This window comes from Physcomitrium patens, chromosome 5 (genome assembly GCF_059467195.1).
Source record: "Physcomitrium patens ecotype Gransden chromosome 5, ASM5946719v1, whole genome shotgun sequence".
Classification (NCBI taxonomy): domain Eukaryota; kingdom Viridiplantae; phylum Streptophyta; class Bryopsida; order Funariales; family Funariaceae; genus Physcomitrium; species Physcomitrium patens.
This window is the reverse complement of record NC_143414.1, coordinates 13,107,671-13,119,746: the sequence shown is the minus strand read 5'-3', so window position 1 is coordinate 13,119,746 and position 12,076 is coordinate 13,107,671.

Sequence of the window (12,076 nt, the reverse complement as noted above, 5' to 3'; positions counted from 1 at the left end):
GTCACCTCCAATATTGAGGAAGGTTGATTATAAGTGCAATAGACCAGTGATTCTTACTGTAGACGCTAGTCCAATTGCCGTTGGATGGGCAGTGGGTCAAGATGATTCGAATGGGAGTAGATTTGCAGTTCGATTTGGGGCTAAAGTTTTAAGTATTCGTCAGCGTGCATATTCGCAAGTCAAAAGAGAACTTTGGGGAGTCGTTTCGGCTATGAAAGCTGAAAAGGACTATTTGATTGGGGCAGTAGTAGTAATTGAAACAGATTTCTTGCCATTGCTTGGAATGATTATTAATTGTTCAACGCCAGATATTGTAATGTTGAGATGGATTGCTTATATTAAGTCACTAAATCTAGAATTTAAGCATATCACTGAAAAGGATAATTTAGTAGCAGACATGCTATCTCGGACAAGATACGAGAGGGAGGACGAAATAGTTGAAGACATTGATGATGTCGGATTGAAATTCTATTCAATATCAAATCTCAACAAAGAATACAAGCTATTTCTTGAAGAATCTTATGAAGGAGAATTATTGGATATTGGTCATTATTTGAATACCTTGTCTAAGCAGGGGAATTGGTCTACAGAAAAATTCAAACAAATAAGAAAAAAAGCATATGGATTTTTACTTTGAGGTGGATTCTTATAGAAGAGACCGAAGAAAGGAATTGGGATGCCACAACGAGTGATAGGCAAAAGGGAAGAAAAACTAAAATTATTATAGGAGTTTCATGATAGTTTATAGGCAGGGCATAGAGGAATCTGGGCTACTTTTGCTAAACTCAAGGAACGATATTGGTGGAAAAATATGTATCGAGATGTGCTCTCATTTGTAGAGTCATGTAAAATCTGTCAATCGTATTCTAATATCCGACATCGAGATGGTCTTCATCCTACGTATCCTTTGGCTATTCATTTTAAATGGGTTGTTGATTTGGTTATTATGCCAATTGAGTTATGGCAAATGAGATATTTGGTTTTAGCTCGTGAAGATTTATCAAATCAAGTAGAAGGAAGAGCATTGAGGACAAAATCTACAGAGGGGATTTGTAGGTTTTTGCTTGAAGATGTCATTTGTCATTACGGGTGCGTAGGAAAAATCACTGCAGATTGTGGAGAATTAAATGCACAAGAAGCTCGTAAGTTCTTTGAAAAATGTGGAGTTAAACTATCACTGACTACTGCTTATAATCCGGAAGGGAATGCAAAAAGCGAACGCGATCACCCGTCGATTGTGAAAGCATTGGTTAAAGCTTGTAATGGGAAAGTTAAACAGTGGCCACGGCTTTTGTCATTTGCATTATGGGCTGATCGAACAACACATAGTTCGGTGACAGGATATATGCCAGTAGAACTTATGATAGGTCAAAAACCAATTATACCGATTGAAGAAAAGGTACTTACTTGGAGTATGCTACCATGGAAGATGGATTGACAAGAGAAGAACTTCTGGCTATTAGGATTCGACAATTGGAGCAAAGAACAGAAGATGTCCAGATAGCATTGGAAAGATTAAAAAGAGCAAGGTTACAAAACAAGGCGCGATTCGATAAGCAACATCGATTGAGACCAAAAGCAATCGAGAAAGGTGACTGGGTACTTGTTTATGACAATAGTCTGGATAATCAACATAGTACTTTGCGGAAATTTTCAAAATATTGGTTTGGACCATATGTTGTAACAACTGTTCATGATAATGCGACTTACTCATTACGGGAGTTAAATGGTACAAAATTAAAAATACCAATTGCAGGGAAGCGAGTAAAAATATTTAAACAAAGACACGCATAGATGAATATGGAAGACCTTAATGAAGGTATAGAGATTCCGCAGCAAGAAGATGAAAGTGATTTGGATAATGAAGGTGACAAAGACGTAGGGGATATATTCTGAATCAAACAGCAATTAGATAAATTGGTGCATACTGGAGGATGCACAGGTTCAGAGGGGGTGGATGTCGTGTTGTAACACGAGTATACAGTGAAAATAAAAAAAAGAAGGGGAATTTTATTAATATTCAGTTACCTCGAATATTGGGAGCATCGACCAACTCTAGCGCAAATACTGAGTGGTCAGGTTCAGTCACCCCGTTACAGTCAGTCGGGGCATACTGAAATGCTCCGTTCGATTCTAATAACGGGAGTTAGCAGGATGAGAAGGACCAATTCACACGACGGGTTTGAAGAGCCAATTGGATCCAATTTCGAGAATCCAATCCGGGTCCTCTTACCCAATATGAGACCTGTATTGGTGGGGCAACCCAATGCAGTCTAGTTACAAAAAAATCCAGGTCTTACTACGGGCCTCAGCCAGTCTGACGCGAAGACCAATTTGACCCAATTACGCGAGCATCCAGGTTACTACGGGCATCTTACTCAATATGAGATCTGTATTGGTGGGGCAACCCAATGCAGTCTAGTTACGAGAAAATCCAGGTCTTACTACAGGTCTCAGCCAGCCTGACGCGAAGACCAAATTGACCCAATTACGCGAGCATCCAGGTTACTACGGGCATCTTACCCAATATGGGACCTGTATTGGTGGGGCAACCCAATGCAGTCTAGTTACGGGAAAATCCAGGTCTTACTACGGGCCTCAGCCAGTCTGACGCGAAGACCAAATTGACCCAATTACGTGAGCATCTAGGTTACTATGGGCATCTTACCCCATATGGGACCTGAATTGGTCGGGCGACTCAATGTGGTCCCGATTACGGGGTTTCGATTCTGTTTCGGGCTGTCCTGTTCTCTGTGTCGTTTCAAGGAACGTTGCTTATGGTAAATGGATCTCTTAAAGATAAAAACGGAGGAGAAGGCCTTGACGACGTGAGCCAATTTTGGATCTAAGCTCTGACGGCGGGAGCCAATTCCGGATCTAAGATGGAAGATTGAAGAAATTCAAAGGATAAGGTTAGGGGAATCGGGGGAGAGCGGGGGTTTTCAAGCTTTTGCAAGGTTACCAGTTCGGTTTTCATTGGAGTGTTTTGAAGATCAAGGGAATTAGAGAGAGGAGCTTCATGCTTCGGGTCGGGGAAGGAAAGACATAGAATTTGGATTTTTCTTCTTCGTAGAGTTTTGGGAAGACTGAGGCAATCGCTGCTGAAGTCAGTGTTGTAATGGTGAATCGGGATTTTTAAATGAAGTGGGTTTGAATACTCTTGACTGTTTTATAAAATTGAGTTACATCTGTGATTGAAGGATTAAAAGGGTGTCTATAGGATTGAGTATGCGGAGTGAATGAAATTTATGAGGTTAATCTAACAGGACAGTCAGTGGATACAAGATCGTAAGTACAAAGGGGTATTGAAGATTAACAGTTTGGGTTGTTCGGGGTTCTCTGTAACGTCTAGAGACCTACCGGCTGGGGCAAAAAAAAAAGACTTCGACAAGCAGTCGAAGAGCATCCGTATAGATTTACGGTACATTGTTGCAGTCGTTTATATTCCAGCACTCAAAAACTGATAGACTGCTTGACTATCGGCGAATCTCCATACTACCTTCTACAGCCAGACGCCCGGCGCGTTCTCGAGCAGGAAAGCACGTAATACGACACCGTGGAAAGATCCTCTTAGAAGCGGGAATTCCATAGAAACGGGGCTGCTATTCTAATTTGGAGTCCAGGGTAAAAAAATAAGGGACCTCACAGAGTTAAAAGAAAGGAGAGAAAAAAGAAGAAGGCATTTAGAGATCGAGATTTTTGGGGTCGAAGAGCTAGCTTCAAGCTCCTTTGAAAGGTATAGAATTGGATTTTCATAGGATTTGGGGAGGACTTTTGCAATCATTGCTGAAAGTTAGTATTTGTATTGGTGATTTGGATTTTTCTTTGTAATAAAGTTAAGGTTGGTAGTCTTGATTGTTTTGTAAAATTGAAGAACTTTTACAGTTGAAATTTAGAGGTGTCTAGAGGGTTGAGTATGCCGAATGTATGCAAAAATTTGTGTTAATCTAATGGAAGAAGTAGAGGATATTTGACCATTAGTATAAAGAAGTATCGGAAGTTAGGAGATTGGAGTTGTTTAGGGTTTCTGTAATATCTAGAGATCTATCAGCTGGAATAAGGTGACTTTTGGCGTGGTAAGTTGAGGACTTCTAGGCGGCGATCAAGATACATCAGTGTGGATTTGTGGCATTTTCTTGCAATCTGTAAGTTAGATTGGATTAAAACTTCTTGAGCATTTAAAAGGCTTGCAAAGACACTAGTGGTAGAAGTTTACAACAATTGGACGGTGAGATTGAGAATTACAGCTTGCCAAAGCTCACTATCTAAGGTTAAGGTTTATATATATATATATATATATATATATATATATAAATCAAAATAAATAATAAATAATAAATAATAGATAAAATAAAATAAAACTAACAAATAATAAAAGACTTTGTACTTATAATAACTTGAAGTTATTAAACATAGTATTTCTAATCACTTTGTATTGGAATTAAGCTTTTATATTGAAATCCGAAATAATTTGTATTTAGATGGTTGAAACCTAATAGCCTTCTTGGATACTTGCAAAACATTGTTTTATCTTCTACAGCCAAATGCCTGGTGTATTCTCAAGGAAGATAGCACATAATATGACATCGTTCATCATATGCACAATTGATTTGGCTGCACCTTGAGGAAGAATGCACATTCTAACAAACCCAAGTATTTTTCTCATCGTTGTCATATCTCTACTTCCTTCTAAAAGTAGAAATTACTCATAGCACGAATACAAATCATCCACTTAATAGATTGTTCTTCCTACAAATGTCTCCGTAAATTCATCTATTATAGGCCTAATTTCTATATTTCTAATAATTACCGTATTTACGGGTTGCATATCTTAAATAAAACATTGTCATATTGTGATACGATTATATAATAAAAATATGATTAAAAATAATTTTTTAATTAATATTCTATTATATAAGTTCAACAAGAATTCAAAATATTTTAATAAGGCTTTTATGAAAGCTTCTTAGCCTATTTTCTTGTCTTGATAGCAAGTAGATGAAAATTAGCTAGTATTATTACCTTCTCAGATATTGAAACTTTTTTTACTACCTTAGAAAGGCTATAAATTGATAAAATCATGATAGAAGATGTAAATAGTTGATATGGTTGATACTAGGATCAAGTTGAAGGTAGGATTGGGCTAAAAAATCCTTATGATAGATTAGATTGATACATGGGGGTTGATCATTTGTGAGGTAGAATCGAAATTAGACCTTTGGTCACTAAAATGACTGCTTAGGATAAATTAGAGATTCATTTGAAGATCAAAGATGACATTTTGAGAGTTAGCTTGAAGCTCTTTTTAAAGGCATAAAGATAGTTTTTGTAGGATTTTTGAAGTTTTGGAAATTATTATTCATAGTTAGGATTTGTATTGGTGATTTGGATTTTATATAATATAATTAGGACTAGCAATTTTAACAAGTTCATGTAATTGGTATTACATCCATAGTTCAAAATTTGATATTTTTTGGATTATTAGATATGCTAAGTGCATATAAAATTTTGTGATAATTTAATAATGTAGTTAAGAGATATCTGGTTTTTAGCACAAGAGGGTTTTGAAAGTTGGTAGTTTGGAGTTGGATAGGGTTTTTGTGATATTTAAAGATCTATCTATTAGATCAAGATGAAATTTGGCATAGTGCTGAAGGACTTGAAGATCAAGTTGCATACCAATTTTGAATCAAAGTTAATAGTTGTAGAAGGAGAAATCACTACTGGGATTTTTGCTTCACTTTTTAAGTTGGCAGTTGAGTGATATCAGTGCAATTTTTGGAGGTTTTCTTACAATCTGTAAGTTAGATTAGGCTGAAAATTCTTGAGCATATAGAAGACTTACCTTGACAATTACATGCAAAATTTTACATCAAGAAGACTGTCTAATTAGAAGTTACCACTTATTAAATCTCTTTGATAAAGATTGGAGCTTATAAGAAAAATCTAAATTACTTAAATATGAAATTAACAAGATAATTGAGGTTTATTTATAATTAAGGCTACTAAAGAGAGTGTTTTTTAGTACTTTTGAATTGAAATTTGGATTATATTCTTCTCATATGGATGAAACCTATTAGGGATTTTTGAATACTTGTGAAATATAACCTCACCTTCTATAGTTGGGTGTTCAGTGCATTTCTAAGTAAGACAACACATAATATGACAATGTATTGATCCATTTTTTTTAGGCACTATAAACCATCGACTAGAATATGGTATAAAAGAGGGCTTAGAAATCTTCATCTTCATCTCCTCTTTTAATAATTCCACCAAGCTTAATAAATATATCCTTGGTATTGAAATTGGCCTTAAATTCCAAAGTATATGTGATATAGTGAAAATAACCATAGGCGTTACAATATTTGGATCCACACACCTAATTTTATAAGATTCAAAGACAAATGATCTACCTTGTTTTGTCAATATCTCTTTAAAGCAAATAATTTCCTCCAATAATAAAGAACCATGAGAACCAATCTTCAATTCATCAAAAGTCTCTTTAGTAAAATTGTGATCAATATTCCTTAGATCTCTCAAGCTCTTTTCTCTCGATGCTTCTCCCATTTGTTCTTTAGAATCTTCTGACAAAGGTCCAATAACCAATTTAACCTTCTTATCTACTGTCTTATATTTTATTTCAACTATAACCTCTGGTGCTTGAAAAGATTCAATCATATCATAAAATTCTCTTGAATGAATTAATATAATTTTATCATTGTTGTCTAATCCAATAGATGCAATCAATTTCAAAAGTTCTTCTAGTCCATTTTTTTCATAAATAGCAATAATCTTTTCATTATCTTCTAATATTTCTAATCTATACAATTCTTTTTTAATAGTACTTAATTCCTTTCTTTCTTTTCTTTTTAAGTCATCAATCTTCTTATATATAATACTCCTATTTTCAAAAATGCTAATAAATTCTCCATTAAAGGTACTTATATCTTACAAGAGTACCTCTCCTTCTATACCTCTATAATGTCACTTTATAGTGGTACTTCCAAAAAATCCTAGAATTCTTCAACAATCCTTGGCAATGGATTTTCTCTCAATTTGTCTTGGTTTTGTTCATGATTTGGAGGCACAGTCAACAACTGTACTGCCCTCCTACCATCTTCACTATAAATTCATACATAAGTTGAACCATCATCAAGTACCTTTGTTTATATCTGAGTTGCAATAATATAAGGTTGCTTCAAAATAAGAGGATAAGATGTTGCATCTTAAATAAAAAAATTCTACTCTATTGTAATATTACCAATTAAAATTTTTAAATTTGAGCAAGCACCATATAACTCACCTTGTATATTAATGGCTGTCTCTATTATCCATCCATACTCCATATCAATTGGCCACCTTTGCTTCATATAAAGATCCTTAGATATAAGATTTATCTCTGAACCATAGTCAACGAAAGCAACAACTAGCTCATCCATACTTCCAACCTTCACTAATGCCTTTGTAGTTGATCTAGTCCAATGCTTCCAAATATAATGACTAAAAACCTTTCTATCTTTATTACCTTGATCATCAAAATGTACTCTTTGATTATGACTCCTTCCTTCACTTATTGATTGTTTGTAAAAATTATCAAATATATCTTCTTTACTTTCATATATGTATGCATCAATGGCATGATTCAATCTAGCTTCTTCCATTAATTGCCTCTTTCGTTTAATACTGTCAATAATGACATCATGGAATTTTTTTTGATAATTCTTGAATTTTTTTTCAATGTAAACTCAACTTTAGCATTGAGCATATATTCTTCAAGCACTTTCTTTAAATATGTTATCACTTCAATATCAAAGAATAATTTATAAGTTTTCAATTTACTTTTATCTTTCATCTACTTTATTTTTTCTTCCAATATTGTTGAAGTATCATTTGTGGGCGATTTTGTTGCACGAGTCTTATTTCCTCAAGTTTGCTTCTTAAAAGAATTTTCTTCTTATATATCATCAAAATTTCTTTTCCTCTATTCTTCTATTAAAGCTTTATGTTGGCTTTTAGCAATATATGCATGTATTGACAAAGCTTCTATAGGATCCTCCCAACCCATAGCACCATAAATTGTTGCAGCAGTTCTCAATAAAGCTTACGATGGCATCTTCTCTTTTTGTATTGTAGAAATGGTAGAAGACCAAAGTCCACTTAGTTGAACATTTCTAACAAAATTCTATCTGCCATCATTATCCATCTTAGTTCCATAACTTATAGCTTCCATTGTTACAATTCTATGTCTTGCCAAATAATCTTTAATCAATACTTTTATGCCTCCTTTACCAAAGTTGATTTGGAAAAGATCACCAGTATCTTTCAATGCAATCTTTCCATCTTTTCAGTAAATAATGCCTTGTTGTACTATCTCATTGAATTCACTATAATCTTTTTAAGAATGAGAATCATCATCACACCAAATACATCTTTGTACATATCTTTATTTAAAAGTAGCCTTTGAATTTATTATAGAAGTCTTTTCTTCAAGCCTTACAAGTTTAATTTGAAGATCTTGCATCCCTTGTATAATTTCATCAAGTTTCATATCTTCTTTCTTTGGTGTAGCCAATGAAGGTTGGACAATAGGCATAATCAATCGTATAATAGGCATTAGAGTCTTTGATACTTGGACCACTCTTCGAGTACTAATCCTATCCTTTCTCCTTTCTCTTTTGGCAAGTAATCCAATAACATCTTAAATAGCTCTGTACTTTGTTGTCAATCCTTCATCTTCTTTTTTGTCATTAAGAAAAACCTCTAACTTCTCTTGTAATTTTCCATCAATAGCTTGAAGAAACAATTCAACCTTATTTGAATCGAATGTTAACTTTTCTATTTTTGATAATCGAAAAAATTGCCTTTCAAATTTTTCTAATAATTTTGTACCTTACAAATTTTTGTTAGGTCATTCAATCCTTTCCAAGAATAATTTCTTTGTAATTCAATCAATATCTTTTAAAAAAATTTCATCCTTCAACGTATGTGAAAATACCTCTCATAAACTTCCAAATTGCTCCATAATAAACTTCATATACTTTCTTATCTCTCATATCGTAGCAAGCTCAAATAATTAAATCATCTCCTTTTCAGAAAAGTAATTCAATTCTATTTTGTGTAAATAACATCTTAAATATTTGGAAATATTCCTTCCATCAAATTAGTCAACTTCGTTAACCACAATGCTTTGGTTGCCAAAGCCTCTTTGCGATCATTGCCTTGTTCCTATTGCATAAATAATGTAAATGCTTGAAATATTTTTGCAGTGTTTAGATCAAAGTACATACCTTAGTCACTAGTAAAAATCCCACTTGAAGCTCCATCCAAAGCTCCATAAAAAAGTCCAAATTCAACCTTCTTTCCTTCTTGTGCCATCAATTTCAAATAATTACAAATATAATCCAATACCTTCCATCTCAAACTTTTACGTCAGGTTCACCACTAATGTTATATTATGTGTTGTCTTGCTTGGGAATGTACTAGTATTGTATTGCATGGATTTCTATCTGGGAATATAATAGGTACCTAATTGTAGAGAGTTTAGTTTTAACTTATTGGCCAAGTTCTAATAAGTTATTTAATCTTAAAAATAAAAGATGAATAAATACTAAAATATCAAAATAATATTATAAAAATAAATCCTTTTATATTTAAGGTTTTTACATAAGGCTTTCTAAAATATCTAAAAAAATTCTAACATTCTTGGTTATATCAAATCATAGCTAATCATTTGCTAGTAGATTAGGTTTTTAATAATTTCAAAAGAAATCTACAATCTCCTCTCAAAAATTCATCTTTATACAAGAATTCGACCTTAACTCCATATATCCATCTTCAACATATATATATATATATATATATAGTCTTACCTCCCAAAATACTCCTTTACTTTGTATAAAATGCTCAAGTTATAATAAAATCCCTTCAAAATATAATATTTCCACAAAGGATTATTTCTTTCCAAACTTTAGAAATTCATATCTTTTGATCCAACTGTTCAAATTTTTCTAAATTCACGGATATTATAGAATTCATCTTTAATTTTTATCTTATAAAAAATTAAACCATTAATTCACTATGAATTGTTTGGCATCTTAAAAATTCTAGCAGGTGCTCTAAAATCCTAATTCACAAGCACCTAAGTACTATTTTCTTCATATCTCACAAATCCAAAATCCAAATATTATAAAAAATTATGTATAAAATTTAGAAACATAAAAATACACATTTTAGAAATTCTTAGCTAAAATCTTATCAAATTGCACAGGATATAGCTTAAAACACAACTATTAGCAATTTGGATTACTTACAATTCTTTAGATTCCAAATTTTGATTTCAACTTCTAATAATTCCTTCATCTTAGCTCAAAATTGATAAAAAAATATACATAAAATATAGCCAAAAAAGTGCTCTCTCCAACCCTAATTTCTAATTTTTTGTTGCTTTTTATACACATACATTATATCCAAAAGAGTGATAATAGATACAAAATCAATACCCTAACTTTGAGCATCTATATTTCTTTCATATAAACTCCAAATGATTCAAAATTTGTACTAAAATCATAGCCAAATACCTAAAATTATTGATCCTAGCCTCCAAAGCTCGAATGCCTCTAAAAACCTAACCCTAATCTCTAATATGGCGTCAGGCAGCCTCCTTGAAGCCAATTGGTTATGATTTTTGATCAATAGGAATGGAGATTTTTATCATCCATCTCCATTCATCTATATGGATGCCACAAAATCTTTTTTTGCTACCAAAATCCTTCTACAACTCTTTTCTTTACAAGATTTATTCAATATATGTCGTAAACACCATATTAAAGAAACAGAATAAGACTTTAAGGCTCACAAATATCTAACAAAGGTGACTCTAAATATTTAAAACTTACTCCTAATAAGATCAACTTCAAAGTCACTATCAAAACAAAATAAAGTTATATAAATTCTAATAGAAACCTTTTTAAACTATCTCTTTTTGAAGTTGTAATCTATCTACATCCTACAACCAACAAAAATCTACTAATATGGCTTTTACTATGTTTTCTAATATATTATATATTAAATGTATAAATACATTATTTTTACATGGTAGCCGAATCATAATACAATACCAGGCACCTAGTTGTGGTAGGTGAGGTTGTGATTTATAAACATCCAAAAAATTCTAATAGGTTTCATCGATATGAGAAGAATATAATTCAAATTCTTTTTCAAAAGTACTAAAAATACTCTTCTTAATAGCCTCAATCACACATAACCTCAATTACTTTGTTACTTTTAGATTTAAGTAAGTATTTTAAATATATTCAAACCTTTATTTTATGCATGCTACAAAAGAAGGATGATCTTTTATTATATATGCTACTCCCATTTCTAATGGTGGACAAACATCAAGTGGTATTTCTAGCCAATATCAAAAATTCCAAGACGTTTTTGAAAAGAAGAATGCAGATATTCTTCTAGAGCATCAACTTTATGATTTTTCTATTGATCTGCAAGAAAGAGCTCAACCATCATTTGGACCAATTTATAGCTTATCGCAAAATGAATTAGCTAAATTAAAGGTATTTATTGATGAGAATTTGACAAAAAACTTCATATGCCTTTCTAAATCTCCAACCGAGGCTCCTATCTTATTTGTGAAGAAGGACAATGGAACTTTGTGAATATGTGTGAATTTTCAAGGACTCAATAAGATCATCATCAAAAATTGGTATCTTTTGCCTTTGATTTCAAGACTTTTTGACCAATTGTCAAGGATATGAATTAAAAGATGATGTATAAACCTATGAAATCCATGTCAAAAAAAGAGTGAAAAAATAGAAATAAAGAAGTACATATATTAAAAAGAAACTGGAATGGCTTATTGCCAAAAGACAAGAAAACTTAAGACTCTTGAAACTAGACTAGAAGCAAGAAAAGAATTGACCAGAGTGAAGAGGACTTCACTCTTATCTCTATATATACTATCTAAAAAAGGACTATGTGGCCATGTTCTATAGGACCTTCAATATGTGTTGACTTTGTAGGACACATGCTTTGACTTATAAGGTAAACTTTTTTATGTGGT